The sequence below is a fragment of the Mauremys reevesii genome, linkage group 5, assembly GCF_016161935.1.
Source record: "Mauremys reevesii isolate NIE-2019 linkage group 5, ASM1616193v1, whole genome shotgun sequence".
Taxonomy (NCBI): Eukaryota; Metazoa; Chordata; order Testudines; family Geoemydidae; genus Mauremys; species Mauremys reevesii.
This window is the reverse complement of record NC_052627.1, coordinates 84,846,865-84,860,571: the sequence shown is the minus strand read 5'-3', so window position 1 is coordinate 84,860,571 and position 13,707 is coordinate 84,846,865. Positions and strand designations below refer to the sequence as shown.

General features: G+C 43.1%; 1 long non-coding RNA gene across 2 annotated transcripts in view; it reads right to left on the bottom strand.

The window, feature by feature from the left end:
• Nucleotides 1–5,665: 5,665 nt before the first annotated feature.
• LOC120407130 overlaps nt 5,666–13,707 on the bottom strand; it is a 44,622-nt gene continuing 36,580 nt past the window's right edge. For both annotated transcript variants that reach the window (XR_005599807.1, XR_005599808.1), the window contains exon 4: nt 5,666–6,132. This is a non-coding gene — a long non-coding RNA (uncharacterized LOC120407130). The remainder of the gene's footprint in view (nt 6,133–13,707) is intronic.

The window sequence follows — 13,707 nt, the reverse complement described above, 5'->3', positions numbered from 1 at the left end:
AATTTGATAATTTGAGAGGTGAATTAAATACAAGTTCCATCACATAAATGTCAGGGACTATGAGTCTTTAACACTAGTACACAGGGGCCCTAAGGTGCTACCAAGTTCCAGCATGCCGCTCACTGACCTGTTAACAGTTGTCAAAATAGTAGCTGAACTCTGATGAGGACTCTGGTCCTGGGAGCTGATTGGCAGAATGCTGGGGTTTCTGGTTGGTCCCCAGCTTCTATTTAAACCAAGCACAGGAACAAGAATCGTCCATAAAACTGGGTTCTTCTTATTTAGGTCTCCTTTACCTGCAGTACCTGCTCCCAATCTCTTGCATGCCTCCTGACACCTATTTTGTCCTCTGGCCTGTCTCGGACTCTGACCTCCTGGTATCTGATCCGGCCTGACTCCCAGCTCCTGCTCTGACCACTAGCTCAGACTGCCCAGGCCTCAGTCATGACAACAAAACAGGAAGATCCATGAGATACAAAAAAACAATTTTACTATGAAGGGAAATTATTATTCTTAATTCCTTTTAGTTTTCTGGCAAATTACACTATTCCAACAGTTAAGGAATATTCAGACAGAAGTGGTGGCACATCCAAAGGCTATCGGGTATACCCTCAATTTATTACAGCAGTCTTTATGCAACAGATAATCCAATTTAGAATAACAGAACCATAGGGTTAGAAGCGACTGCAAGGCTCATCTAGTCTTACCCTCTGCCAGGATGCAGGATCTGTTGTGTATAAACCATCCAAGACCAATTGCTATCCAGTCTCATTTTGAAAACTTCCAGCAAAGGGGCTTCCACAACTTCCCTAAGCAGTTTCTTCCATTGCCCTACTGTTCTTGTGATTTAATTTAAATCTGGTATGATGTCATTTGAACCCATTGCCTCTTGTCCTGCCCTCTGTGGCAAGAGAGAACAACTTTTCTCCATCTTTTTTTGCAGGCTTTCAAGTATTTGAAGCCTGCTATCATGTTTCCCTCTAATCTCCTCTTTTCCAAACTAAACATATCCAATTCCTTCAGCCTTTTGCTCATATGGCTTGAATTGCATCCCTCTGATCATCTTTGTTGCTCTCTTCTGGATCCTTTCCAGTTTATCTACATCCTTTCTATATAACGGTGACCAAAACTGGACACAGTACTCTAGCTGCGGCCTAACCAGCATTGAGTAGAGTGGTACTATCACCTCCCATGACTTGCATGCTATGCCTCCGTTAATGCAACCCAAAATTGCATTTGCTTTTGTGCAACAACATTACCTTGTTGACGCATGTTGAGGTAATCTCTCATTGTGCATTTGTGCATTTGGTTTTTCTTCCCTAAGTGTAGCACCTTACATCTTGGTTTGTCGAATTTAATTTTATTGTCTATAGCCCTGTACTCCAATTTATCAAGATCCCTTTGAATTTTAGCTCTATCCTCAAAAGTGTTTGCAATTCCCCCCTACTTTGTGTCATCTGCAAATTTTGATCAGTATGATCTCTATTCCTACATCCAGGTCATTATTAAAGATGTTAAATAACACCGGACTTAAAACAGATCCCTGTGGAACCTCACTTGAGATCGCCTTCCAATCGGATATCATTCCATTAATAGTTACTCTTTGTTTGCGGTTGTTTAACCAATTATATATCCACTTAATGGTAGTTCTACAGAGCCAGCATTGCTCCTGCTTATTTCTGATTTAGCTAAAATGACACAATATTAGGCAAAATTATCTGAAATCAATAGGAAAGATTATGACAAACTGGGAAAGTGTCTATTAGTTCTTATGGATATTAGGTGACTTGGTTTCCCTATTCAATTGTCTACTGCTTCCTGCTTGAATGCCTAGAGCTACATCAAAGAAAACTACAAGTGGATTGTTACAGAACCAAGCAGGAAATGTAAAATGATGACACAAATAAAACAGACTCTCAGGTAGATATCTTCAAAGCAGCTAAGAGAACAGTGTCTCGGCTACCAGTTGTGGGGAGAAGTGACCTAGCTGGCTTCATCCCAACTAGTAGGTTTTATGGGGGGGGGGGGGGCGGAGGAGAGGTGATCTGAGAGAGATGGGCCAGGATGTGTCAGCGAGAATACTGACAGTCTGCCTGGAATGCAGAGGGATAGGGCTACAAGTAGTGTAGGCTGGTTTTCCCAACTCAGAGAATAAGCCAGACCCACCTGAGCTGTGGATAGAGAGTTAGACTTCAGTTAAGGAATGTTCATGTAGGTCTCCTATTTTAAATCCATTACTCTAACTGCTGTGTACCTCTTGGGAAAAATAAATCATGCTTTGTTTTCAAGCGACTATTTCTGCATCACTGCAAATGTATGTTGTCTCAGGTTCCCAGAGAAAAACTCTCACATGTGCCAAGCCCGTTGAATCTTCTAAATAACACAGTTGACCACCAAATAGTGTTTGGATTGCAGAAATCTGATCCCAAAGAGATGTGAAAGCATGTGCCTGACACTTGAAAGAGGTTCACTTGGGGCACTGGAAAAGGCCCTTAGTTGGGGTAGCCTACCCAGTGACCATGACACTGACATTGAAATGTTGGAGTAAAACACCACACAAATAGGGTTAGCAGCTACAAAGGGTGTGATAAATAGTAAAGTGTTTGAATATGTTTAATGCATTGCCAGTGAAATAAGAATTGTTCATTACTATGGACTCAGTTGTGAACTGGCCTATGTACCCACGTAGAGGAGCAAGGGGGGAAATGATTAAAGAACAGATCCATTAGCTAATACATTTTTCCTAGGGAACCTTCAGTCCGCGATCCTGCATGGGTGGAAACCTGTGCCCATATGGGAGCCCACTGAGATCCATGGAGCTCTACAAGGGTTCAAGGGTTGTCTATACAGAGCTCATTTTTCGGTCAGGATCTAAGTCACCTTATAGGGACTTCTAGTAGATATTCCTTTTAATAATTGAATTTAATAATTTGTTCAAGGAACCTTCACTTCCAGCAAAAGCAAAGCACACTTACTTTGACTAGTGTATAATTAACTGTTTGTGAAGTAGTTTGCTAACCATAAAAGGAAGTTACATCAAGTTTAGACATTAACTAAATACATCTCCAAGAAATTAGCCTGCAAATGTAAGGAAGATGATGATTCATGACTGTGAGCTATGTTTCTCTTTAATAGGAAGATGAAACATTAGTCTATCTGATAGACCAATAACACATATATGTAAAAAGTCATGGTGTAATCTGTGAAACTGATTGGTATAACTGCTTGTGGCCATTTTTATGTAAAATGAAGAGGAGGGAGTGTAGATTTGTACTGATTTTACAATGTTATATGCAAAATTTTTATAAAGAGAAAATTATATCCAATTTCATTTAAAAAGTTAAAACCTTTTAACTAAAACCTAAAACCTAAAGTTGTGACACTACACCCCATATTCTTCATAGATATATAGTTAAGATATGATTATAGCATAACTAAGATGTATTTTATGCAAGATAGGTCATGTAAGATATCATTGGAAAGGTTATGATTTACTGAATATGATTATTATATTTGTTTGCATGTATTAATTTTGTATCTGAAGTTAGAAATATTGTCTATGCATCTATTACAAATATCTTTACATCTGGGGAATGCCCTCTAGACAGAATGCCAATCAGTCTGAATGGTCAGTTGGGAAGGGACATTAGGGAACACAATAGGTCTTTGGTGATGTTAATCTCCCACCAGGAAGCCTTCCTGGGGATGCTGGAAACAGCCTCTGTATAAAGACTGTAGAGAAATCTGACCAAGTCACCTGGTACTGGATTCCATGATAATACTAGTGCTTTTCCACTGAGCAGGGGTGGGAATCAAACTAGGAGACAAAAGATTCCTGTCATATGCAAAAACTATTTATGGCAGGGGAGTGACATCATCCGGGTTGGTTCTTCATTGACTCCTCACCAAAAAGAAGACTGCCGGAAACACCTGAGAACAAAAAGACTGCAGTAGGGGAGAAGGGCTGAACCTAGGCTAGAGAGTGTCTGGCCTGTGAAAGGAATATCTGGAGTTTTAAGCTGCAAGCAAATACAGCTTGCCTTCAAGAAACTCTGCAATCTGCCTAAAACAGCATATAGGGTGAGAATTTGCTACTTATAATCAATTTCTTTAGTATATTAAGCTTAAATTGCATATTTGTTTTATTTGCTAGGTAATCTGCTTTGATCTGTTTGCTATCCCTTATAATCACTTAAAATCTATCTTTTCCAATTAATAAACTTGCTTTGTTTTGTCTAAAACCGTGCATGTGGAAATCCTAACTTGAGGCAGAAAGCTGTGTATATCCCTCTCCACACAGAGGGAGGGGGTGAATTTCATTAGCTACACTGTACAGTTCTCTGTGCAGCACAAGACGGTATAATTTTGGGTTTACACTCCAGAGTGGGCATGTACTTGAGTAACTAGGCAGTTCCTTAGCTGATCCTTCCCATGCAGAGCTGATCTGTGTGTATAGCTGCAGCGGGGTGTGCCCCTACCTGTATGTGTGTAAGTGCAGTCTAAGCCTGAGGGAGGGCTTGGCTGCCTTGCCTCAGCAATGCATTGTAAAGGCTGGTGAGCCAGGCAGGCTCAGTGGTACCCCAGTTCCAAGTGTCTCCCTGGGGATGGAGGGGAACCTGTCACACACTTAATTCTAAGAAACTCATGTATTCCATTCACAAAGGCTAATTTTTTCAAATATGGTGGCCTAAAATTAGACTGTGAGATACTTAAAAAATTCATTCCAGTTTTAGAAGTATTACCAATTCCAGAGATATGCCCTATACTTAGAATGGGAAATACCACTGGTACCAGTAATACCTCTGAAACCAGAATGATTTTTGTTTAAAATGTGCTCACTGTCAATCTATAGGAGCTTGATTCTGCAAAGCATTTAAGAATGCATTCACCCTGGCAGTGAGTCTGCAAAGCATTTAAGAATGTGACCAATATTAAGCACATGAATAGTACCATTTACTTTCTGTCTACAAAGGAAACAGATGGGTTTCCATGTTCTCATTGTGCAGTATATCACTAATTTACATTTTAATGTACTGTACACTTTACGATCCACACGCAACATTGCCAGTTTCCCCCACCTTTGATATAATATTTAATAGAAGAGACTATAGATGAAATGTTGCTATTAAGATTTCACTATGTTTACAAAATGCATTACAGTAAGTTACTGTATATCCTGAAGTGTTATTCTAAATAATGAAGACTAGTTAAAGCTAGTTTTCTATCTGAATTACCAAAATCTCATCTGCCATAATGTAAAAAGGAGTTGTACATAAATAATCTCTTTCACAGTGCACTGCAAGATAATCTGCTACTGAATGAGCATCAGGGACTAGAAATACCTGAATGCAAATGACTGCCTGAGAAGAAGTGATAGAATCTGCATGAATTTTAAAAGCTTGAGGGAATGGAAAAAAAAACAAAGATAAAATCTCTGATACACAAAACATTTTGCAGAAGCAGAACACCTAAATCATGTCAATAGATAAGTTATCAGCACAAGCACAAATGAGTCTGAAGCCTGTAAATTTGTTTTGTTACATAAACATAAGAAAGGAAAGAAACAAAGAAATCGTTCAGCCAGTGTAACATTCCAGACCATTTATCTTCAAGTTTTCTTTATGTGGGCAATATCAACAATACACAAAGCCCTCTTTTTTGGTGTTTGTGGTACCTGACCAAGTGTTTTTAATATCTTATTGGTAGTTGGTGGCAAAATTACAGTTTTGTATATTATCTCAGCCTGTATGCTGCCAATCAAAGACTGAAAATGTTCATAAATACAATGCTGGTTTAGAATAGAATAATCTATTACATTTTACATTAAAAAAGATATCACAGTTGAAAGGAATTTCTTATAAATAACTCAAGATTAGCAAAAAACAAACAAGCAAAAAACAGGGCAATAATAATCTGTTTTGTATCAGTCTATTCAAAATTCTTTCAAAGTCCTGTTGAAAAATAAATCCTCACTATGATCCCCTATGAGGCATCGGCATGTTTCATTATGACAGTCTCTGGCAGCTCATCAGTTCTTCTCAGGAAGTGATCTTCTCCTTCCAGCAACCAAACCAATGTTTCCTATTCCAGCTTTTTAGATTCTCCACCCTCTGGCCTTGCTCTTCTCGCTCACTATTTTGATAAAAGCAACACAAAACAAAACTTCATATTTTGGACTAGAATCTGGACTAAAAAAAAGCAATATTCCATTCCTAAACCTAAGAATGATATAATGATCTGCCAGAGAATACAGGGCAGTGGAGGGAATAAAGTGAAGATAAAAAGATGAGAGCCAGGTATTTTTGATGCTTAAAGATGCACTACAAAACTGTATAAACATTTGCCCAACCGTCTTGGAAGAAAGTGTGCTTGACTGACACTTTTTAAAGTTTTTCTCTTTTAATGAAATTGGTCTCATTAAATTCAGTCAGAACAGTTTTCAGTCATTTCATGACAAACTTCAAGTTATCCCCAGATCACTATTCCATGAATGTGTGTCTTGATACCTTTACTCATTTAAATTATCAGTCTGAACATCATTTCTGTGATGCCTGTTTAGTGGCTGTTCGGAACTCAATTGCATTGATTTGTTTTTATTCTTGATTATGTGTGCATGTGCGATTAAGCCATGCAGAATGCTCAATTTTAAGTTGTGAAGCACAGTATAACTAAACTAAGAAACTTTCAAATTGAGTCTTTCACAATTAGCTAAAGCACTAGGCTTCTTCTGTTACTAGCTAAGCAACATGAGGGAGCTGGCAAACCAAAGTTAGATTATCTTCAGAACATACTACAAGACTTATTTGGTGGCCAAAAAGTTTTTCAGTTACAAAAACCAAACAAACATAGGAACCCCTTTATGGTTTAGTAGCCTAATCCTCCTTTTCTAGCTAAGAGGGAATAGGAGGTCAAATTGCTATGCCTGGCCCTAACCCTAATGCAATTCCAGATTGGAAGTGAGGGGGACAAGGGGTGTGAAATCCTGGCTCCCCTGAAGTTCATGACTAAACTACCTTTGATTACTGTGGGGCCAAGATTTCATTCTGGGTCTTTGGACTCTCTCTCTTTTGTTCTGGAACCACACTCTTTATACAACTACGTCAAATACAGTTGCCACTATGTTACAGAGCAAGAGATGGAGACCCCATTAATTGATTAATTAATGTTGAGATAATATAGAAATGTCTAGGCCGTCTAGGTTCCCTGAGAAAAACTGACATTTCAATCTACAAAGAAATACTAGGCAACCATTAACGCTGCTGCTGGAATTAGCTTGTAGACGACAGTGAAAGAGTGAGTATCCACTCCATGGTGTCTCTCAGACCAAAGATATACTATGGTACTTGAGGCCATATCTGAGCACCTTTAATGTATTTATTCTCACAATGCCCTCTGAGGTAGAAAAGTACTATTACCCCATTTTACAGACAAGGAATGGAGGGAGCGAGAGAGAGACTAAGTGACTTACTTGAGGTCACATAGGAAGACTGTGGCAAGGTATGTAACCCATGTTCTCAGTCCCAGACTAGCACCCTAACCACTGGACCATTCTCCCGCTCTACCAGCTAAAGGAATTAGAGACTTATTGTAATTACTGAATTACTTATTGTAATTACTGAATCTATGTATCCCATGTAGCATTGTCCAGCTGTGCTGGAAGAAAGACGGACATTAGTTTGGTGGTTTAATTAAGCTACAACTTTATGCTTAAATAAAGGGAGTACCCAGCAGATCAAGTACAGTGCAGGTAATTCCATAATTGTTTACATATGCCACAGTGGGATGGAGGGCTGCTGTCTGCCCTCTGCCTTTACCCATCCTGATCCCCAGCCAACCTGCTGCTGGGACTTCAGTATACTCCCCTCTTGAATGAGGGTTAAGGGTGGCTATAAAAAGGGGGGGGGTTGACTCCCTGCCATACCAGCCATAGGAGCCCTGAATCCCCCCTCCACTCCTGCCCCCCATTTTCCCTCCTTTAAAAAAAGACCTCCTTTAAATCCTTTACCAATCCATTTTGTCTGATCACCGTATCCCTTCCCTACAGAGTACCTGCACTGGACATCCACCACAAGAAGGTGCAACCAACTAGGTTGGATGCCTCCCCCTGCCTAGTACCTAGCTAAGTTCCCAGACATTTACTAGTGTCTTCTTTAATATCAGCCAAAAATGTGTCAGCTCCAAGTCTGACAGGTGGATCCCATCCTCCCTGAACAATTCTGGATCTCCGTATGCTATGTCTAAATGAGAAATTACCAAATCCCACAATGCCACCTATGTATTTGGCCACCTCACTCTTCACATACCTCCTAGCATTGTCAGTCCAACAGGGCTTCACAGCTCCCTGCCACAGGCTGCATTGCAACATGTGTGACCAAGTAATTTTCACACCTGGAAAGAGTTCCAGGATCTGTCCCAAGCCCCCTTACCTCTGAGCATTAAGTTCACCCCTTTACATGTTCCCTAATCACTTTTCCCAAGATTAGCCACAAATCATATTTGGTGCCTGCTCACGAGCCATCAAGGTGTTCAGAAGGGGCATCAGCTGGTGCCATAACATGCCCTTCCCCCCATGCCAGCTCAGGACTGCTTCATCACTGAGGCCCAGTGCAAACATCCAGACAACCTGGAATCCTGCCTATGCACCCAGTAAACAATACTGTGCCCACAGATCTTCACCGCTGTCTGCCTGGCCCACCTGCCAGCATCTGGAATGCAGACACAAAGGAAAATTAACACTGATTCCCCTTCTGCAGTCACACAATGTTCTGTATGCCTCAGAATGCCAACACCCAATTGCCTGAATTGCGCTAGCCCCCAGATCCAGCTGGGCTGCTGTTGCTGCTGTCGCAATCCTGAGTGAGTGGGAACCAAATTCACATGCTGGAAACCCCAGCCATGTCAGTCCCAGTCTTATAACTAACTGTAAAGGTCCAGTATGGGGCTCGCCCTTCTCAGGCGCGGCGGGGAGCCAGGGCGCCTCCCTACAGGCAGGAGTCCGCCTCGGGCTCAGATCCCTCCGCAAGGGCTGAGCAAACACGGAGTCTATAAGCCCGGCCCTGGAGCAGGGTGGGGCAACAAGTTAGTTCAGCCTCAGGTCCTTCAGCAGGGCTGAGCAAACACAGAGTCTATAAGCCCGGCCCTGGAGCAGGGTGGGGCAACAAGTTAGTTCAGGCTGAGGTCCTTCAGCAGGGCTGAGCAACCACAGAGTCTGTGAGCCCAGGTCCTTCAGGCAGGGGCTGAGCAGCGAGCTAAACAGTAGCAGTCTATATAGCCAAACCCTGGCTCAGGGCGTGGCAACAAACACAGGTAAGGCTCAGACACTTAGGCAGGGGCTGAGCAGCGAACTAAACAATAGCAAAGGCCTCCTCAGGCCAGGGGGAGGGGGAGTCTGCCACCCTTGGAAGGGTGGCAGGGGGAACGCAGGCCCTCCCACTCCACTGTGTCCCAGCCCGGGGCCCTAGCAGTGGCAAAGACTCACTGCTGTCAGTGGGGATCCTGACCGCAACACACTGACATAGGCTCAGGTATATCTGCAGCCTGACTGGGGTCGGCTACCCCCGGGCCACTTCCAATCTCCCCCTCCCTAGGTACCTGTCCGTCGCCGGCATCATCTGGTGGGTCCCAGACCATGGGCTCCTCCGGATACCGGGCGGAGGGGAGCTCAGGCGACTCTTCCGGATACCGGGCGGAGGGGAGCTCAGGCGACTCCTCCGGATACTGGGCGGAGGGGACACTCAGGCGGCTCCTCCGGATACCGGGCGGAGGGGACACTCAGGCGGCTCCTCCAGATACCGGGCGGAGGGGACGCTCAGGAGGCTCCTCCGGATACCGGGCGGAGGGGACGCTCAGGCGGCTCCTCCTGATACCGGGCACGGGGAAGGTCAGGCCAGCGCTCCTCTGGATACTGGGCACGGGGAAGGCTGGCCCCGGCAGGAGCTCGAGCACCGACGTCTGTCCTCTCCGGAGGCCTCCGCCTCACTGAGCACTGGGGCCGGGCTTTTATACTTCCTGTCCCGCCCCTTGACTTCCGGGGGGCGGGGATGGGCGGCGGTGGCTCCGCCCACTCCGGCGCCTGGTCTGGCCCGTCCTTCTCAGGCGCGGCTGGGAGCCAGGGCGCATCCCTACACTAACAAATTGGGGGTTCCCCTCACAACATACCATCAACAATGAATCAAGAGAGGCCCATCCCTCCCTGGCCTTATGCCACATACACTTTCCCTGCCTGCACAGCATTGATCCCAGGCTTGCCACGCTCCTGTAAGATAAAGGATTCACCCTGCCTCCTTGATCTGCCTTCAACCTCCTCAAGGTTAATATCACCGATTGCCCGTCCCAGTGTGTATCCCTCAATTCCAAGTCCTTCCAGAAGACTCTATGCAGGATTCAGACCTAGTTTGCTGATTCTAAAAGCTCAAAAAAAACCCAAAACACTACCAGAGATGCTGCCCTAAACAAGGCCACCGCTTGTCCACAATGACACATGGGCTCTAGGATCCACACCAGATCCCTAAGCATATTAAACACTGATAGGATGATATGTATCCTGCCTAGGACCAGTGCTTTGAGATCACCCTGGGTGAAACCTCTGAACTAAAAATTTCCTACAAGTATCAGGTAACCATTCAACCTACTGACATATGTAATTCCTGATAGACGAGTGGAGATGGTTATTGACACCAGTCACCAGGTTGCTAAGACCACCATGTCATGCAGCATCCATTCCTCTGCAATTGGCCCTATTAGTGACAGGCCTTCCTGCTCCTGAAATTGCCCCCAAATCATTAAATCTTCTCTTATATCTCCAAAATGTTCACAGTGCTACCGATCTCTGCTACACTGATAGTCATCATACACCATGGTTCTACAGTGCTAGCAGCATCTATTCAGGTTGCTTGCTGGCTCCTTGTGCCAACTCCCACAATCTGTCCATCTGAAAAGGAGATAATGAATCAGCTATGCCATTGTAAACCCTAGGCACATGTTTGGAAGAGAAACAGATGTTAAAGCTTAAATACTGTACTACAAATACCCTCACCAACTGCATCTCCCTGTGAGAGTTGGAGATTGATAACATGTACCACCTCCATGTTGTCACACCAGAAACACACCCTTTTTTAGAAAACTCCAATCCCCAGAGGACCACTGCCACCAAAATGGGAAAAAAATCCAGAAGTGTTATATCCTGCACTATTTCTTTTTATATCCAGGTGAAGGGCCATTTCTGGGTAAGCCTTCTGCCTTAATAAGACACCATAAAGCCAGTATCTCCCAAAAGCATCTGAGTGGGTCTTTAAATCAGCCTTGAGTCTCCATTCCTCCCTCCACAATGACACTTCAGTGAAATGATTCAGAAACTGTTCCCAAACCCCCAAATCCTCCTTCATCTCTCAAGTACCTCTTATAAAATAGTTTGGTATAAATATACCTATGGTGTCCACTGGAAGCCAGGCACAAATGCCCACCCCGGGATTACCACTCGGTAGGCAAAGAGATGATGCTCTTGTCTAGATCCCTCCATTTTTAGCTCACGCTGACCCCTTCCTGGGCCTTCGCCCCCCTACTTTCCTCCTACCCCCATAGGTCTACAGATGGCACCTGACTTACTTCCCATTTTGTTTCCACACTGCAGCTTTCCCCAACTGCTGTAGCAATTGCAGGGTGACTGGGCCCCAAAGTACATTTCACAAACAAGCCTAAAGTTGCAGATGCTATGAAGAGACCCACTTACATTAAATGCTCAGCAAGTGTGGGCTTACTGCTGAATGAACAGACCACAGTCAGTGTGGAAACCCGACCCCCATTGAGTCCTCATCTCTATGAGGGCTATTCTTACACCAGCATGGACATGGGTAATCCCTGCTTTCTTCCCATCACTGAGGTGGCCAGGGGAATGAGAGAGGGGAAAAATCAGTCAGCATCCCCACGCTGACATGATATGAAGCTGCCACAGCACTCATTGGCTCTCTAGCCCTTTTCTGACAAGCCAACCAATGGGCCCCACCACTTAATGTGCAGTGAGGTCATTGTAATATAGGCTAGTTCATTCATCCTTCAGTTGCATTTAGAAACTATAGCCAAATGGTATTTCTCAGGATTTTATTAGTCTGATAGAGTTAAAAGGGCCAAATTCACAACTGGCATAGTGGACGTTAACTTTTAACCAATATTTGGAGGTGCACCCACAGCTAGCAGTGAATGTGACCAATGAATGGAGGGCACCTAGAATGACACTGGCTGTGAGAAAGGGATGTGATACTGTACCTATGCAAGGCATTTTCTGCCTGCATGAAAGATAACACATGTAATTTCAAAGATCAAGAAGATCAGAGAAGCAGAAATGTATGGTGCAGCGCTGAAGTAATGAGTTAGAAAGAAACAGAAATCATTATCCACCAAGTCCTTTCCAGAATTTAGCAGCGTTTCATATTGTTCCTAAAGACTAACATTCAAACTATTTTGGACAGCAGAGGCTTGAATAAATAGCAGCTGCATTGCAAATCCTGCTGGTGAATCAGTTCTGGATTCTGAAACTGAGAGCTGCCCAAGTGCATGCGATTGTCACATTAATTAATCAGGAACATGACAGCAGAGCTCCTAGGTGCATGGATTCTACCTTCCTCTCCTTAGGGTACAGAAACTCAAATAATAAGCAATAATACTAACATCCTTTTGACTTCACTACATAATCAGTTCAGTTACATAGATAAGTATCACACCATCTCCTAATTAGAATGTATAAATTCTCTATGGACCCTGTTCTGACCTCACTTACACAGCTACCACTAATATCAATAGGCGATATGGCTGGAATTTTGGAATGATTCTAATGGAGTTAGGCACTTGCAGGCTGATTCTGTTATGCTCCTTTGAAAAGTTTGGTTAGACTAGTAAATTACTGTTAAAGAATCAGAACTCTGGAAGGGAATTCAAAGACCAGGACTAGCAATAAAGAATCACATCACAGAAGGATACCAATTAGAAATGGTAAACCTTGCTATTGAATACAGTTATAGGGTGAGATTTTCAATCTCAGATGCCAAAAGTTAGATAACTATTTAAATGTAGGTACCTAACTTTAGGCACCCAAGATTGAAAATGTTGTCTCTGTGTACAAATGGTAAACCAGCTTTTCTCATCTATGATAACGTGGGAGTGAGTCTAATGAAGTGCAATTCAGAGAGTGATAGAAAGAGAACGCTGCTGTGTAACTACTATCCAATTCCTGATGTCAGTGAAAGCATCTCTTATGGAACATATATGTGATTAGTCGGAGAAATCTAGGAGAAAGAAGACAGTCTACAGATTAGAGAATCTGTGGGAATTTTGTTTCTAAACAAGGAGAGAAAGGATGGTGCAGTGGTAAGTACACTAGCTTATGGGAGACAGTTGTACCATTGACTTCCTATATGATCTTGGATTAGTCACTTAGCCTCCCTCTGTCTCAGTTCCCCACCTATAAAATGGGAATAATGCCTACCTCAGAGAAGCATTGTGCAGGATAAATACATTAAAAGATTTTGAGATCCTCTGCTGAAAAGCATTAAGAAATAGGCATCACAGCTCTGAATGAGCAAGTAAATCTTATCTATTCAAAAGATATGTTGATTCTATATGCGAATGCACATTAGGGCCTTCTCATGTATTATGTAGTATTCTCTCAACTCTTAAGAGTTTTTAACCTGCCTGATAGCACAAGTAGCCTTGACA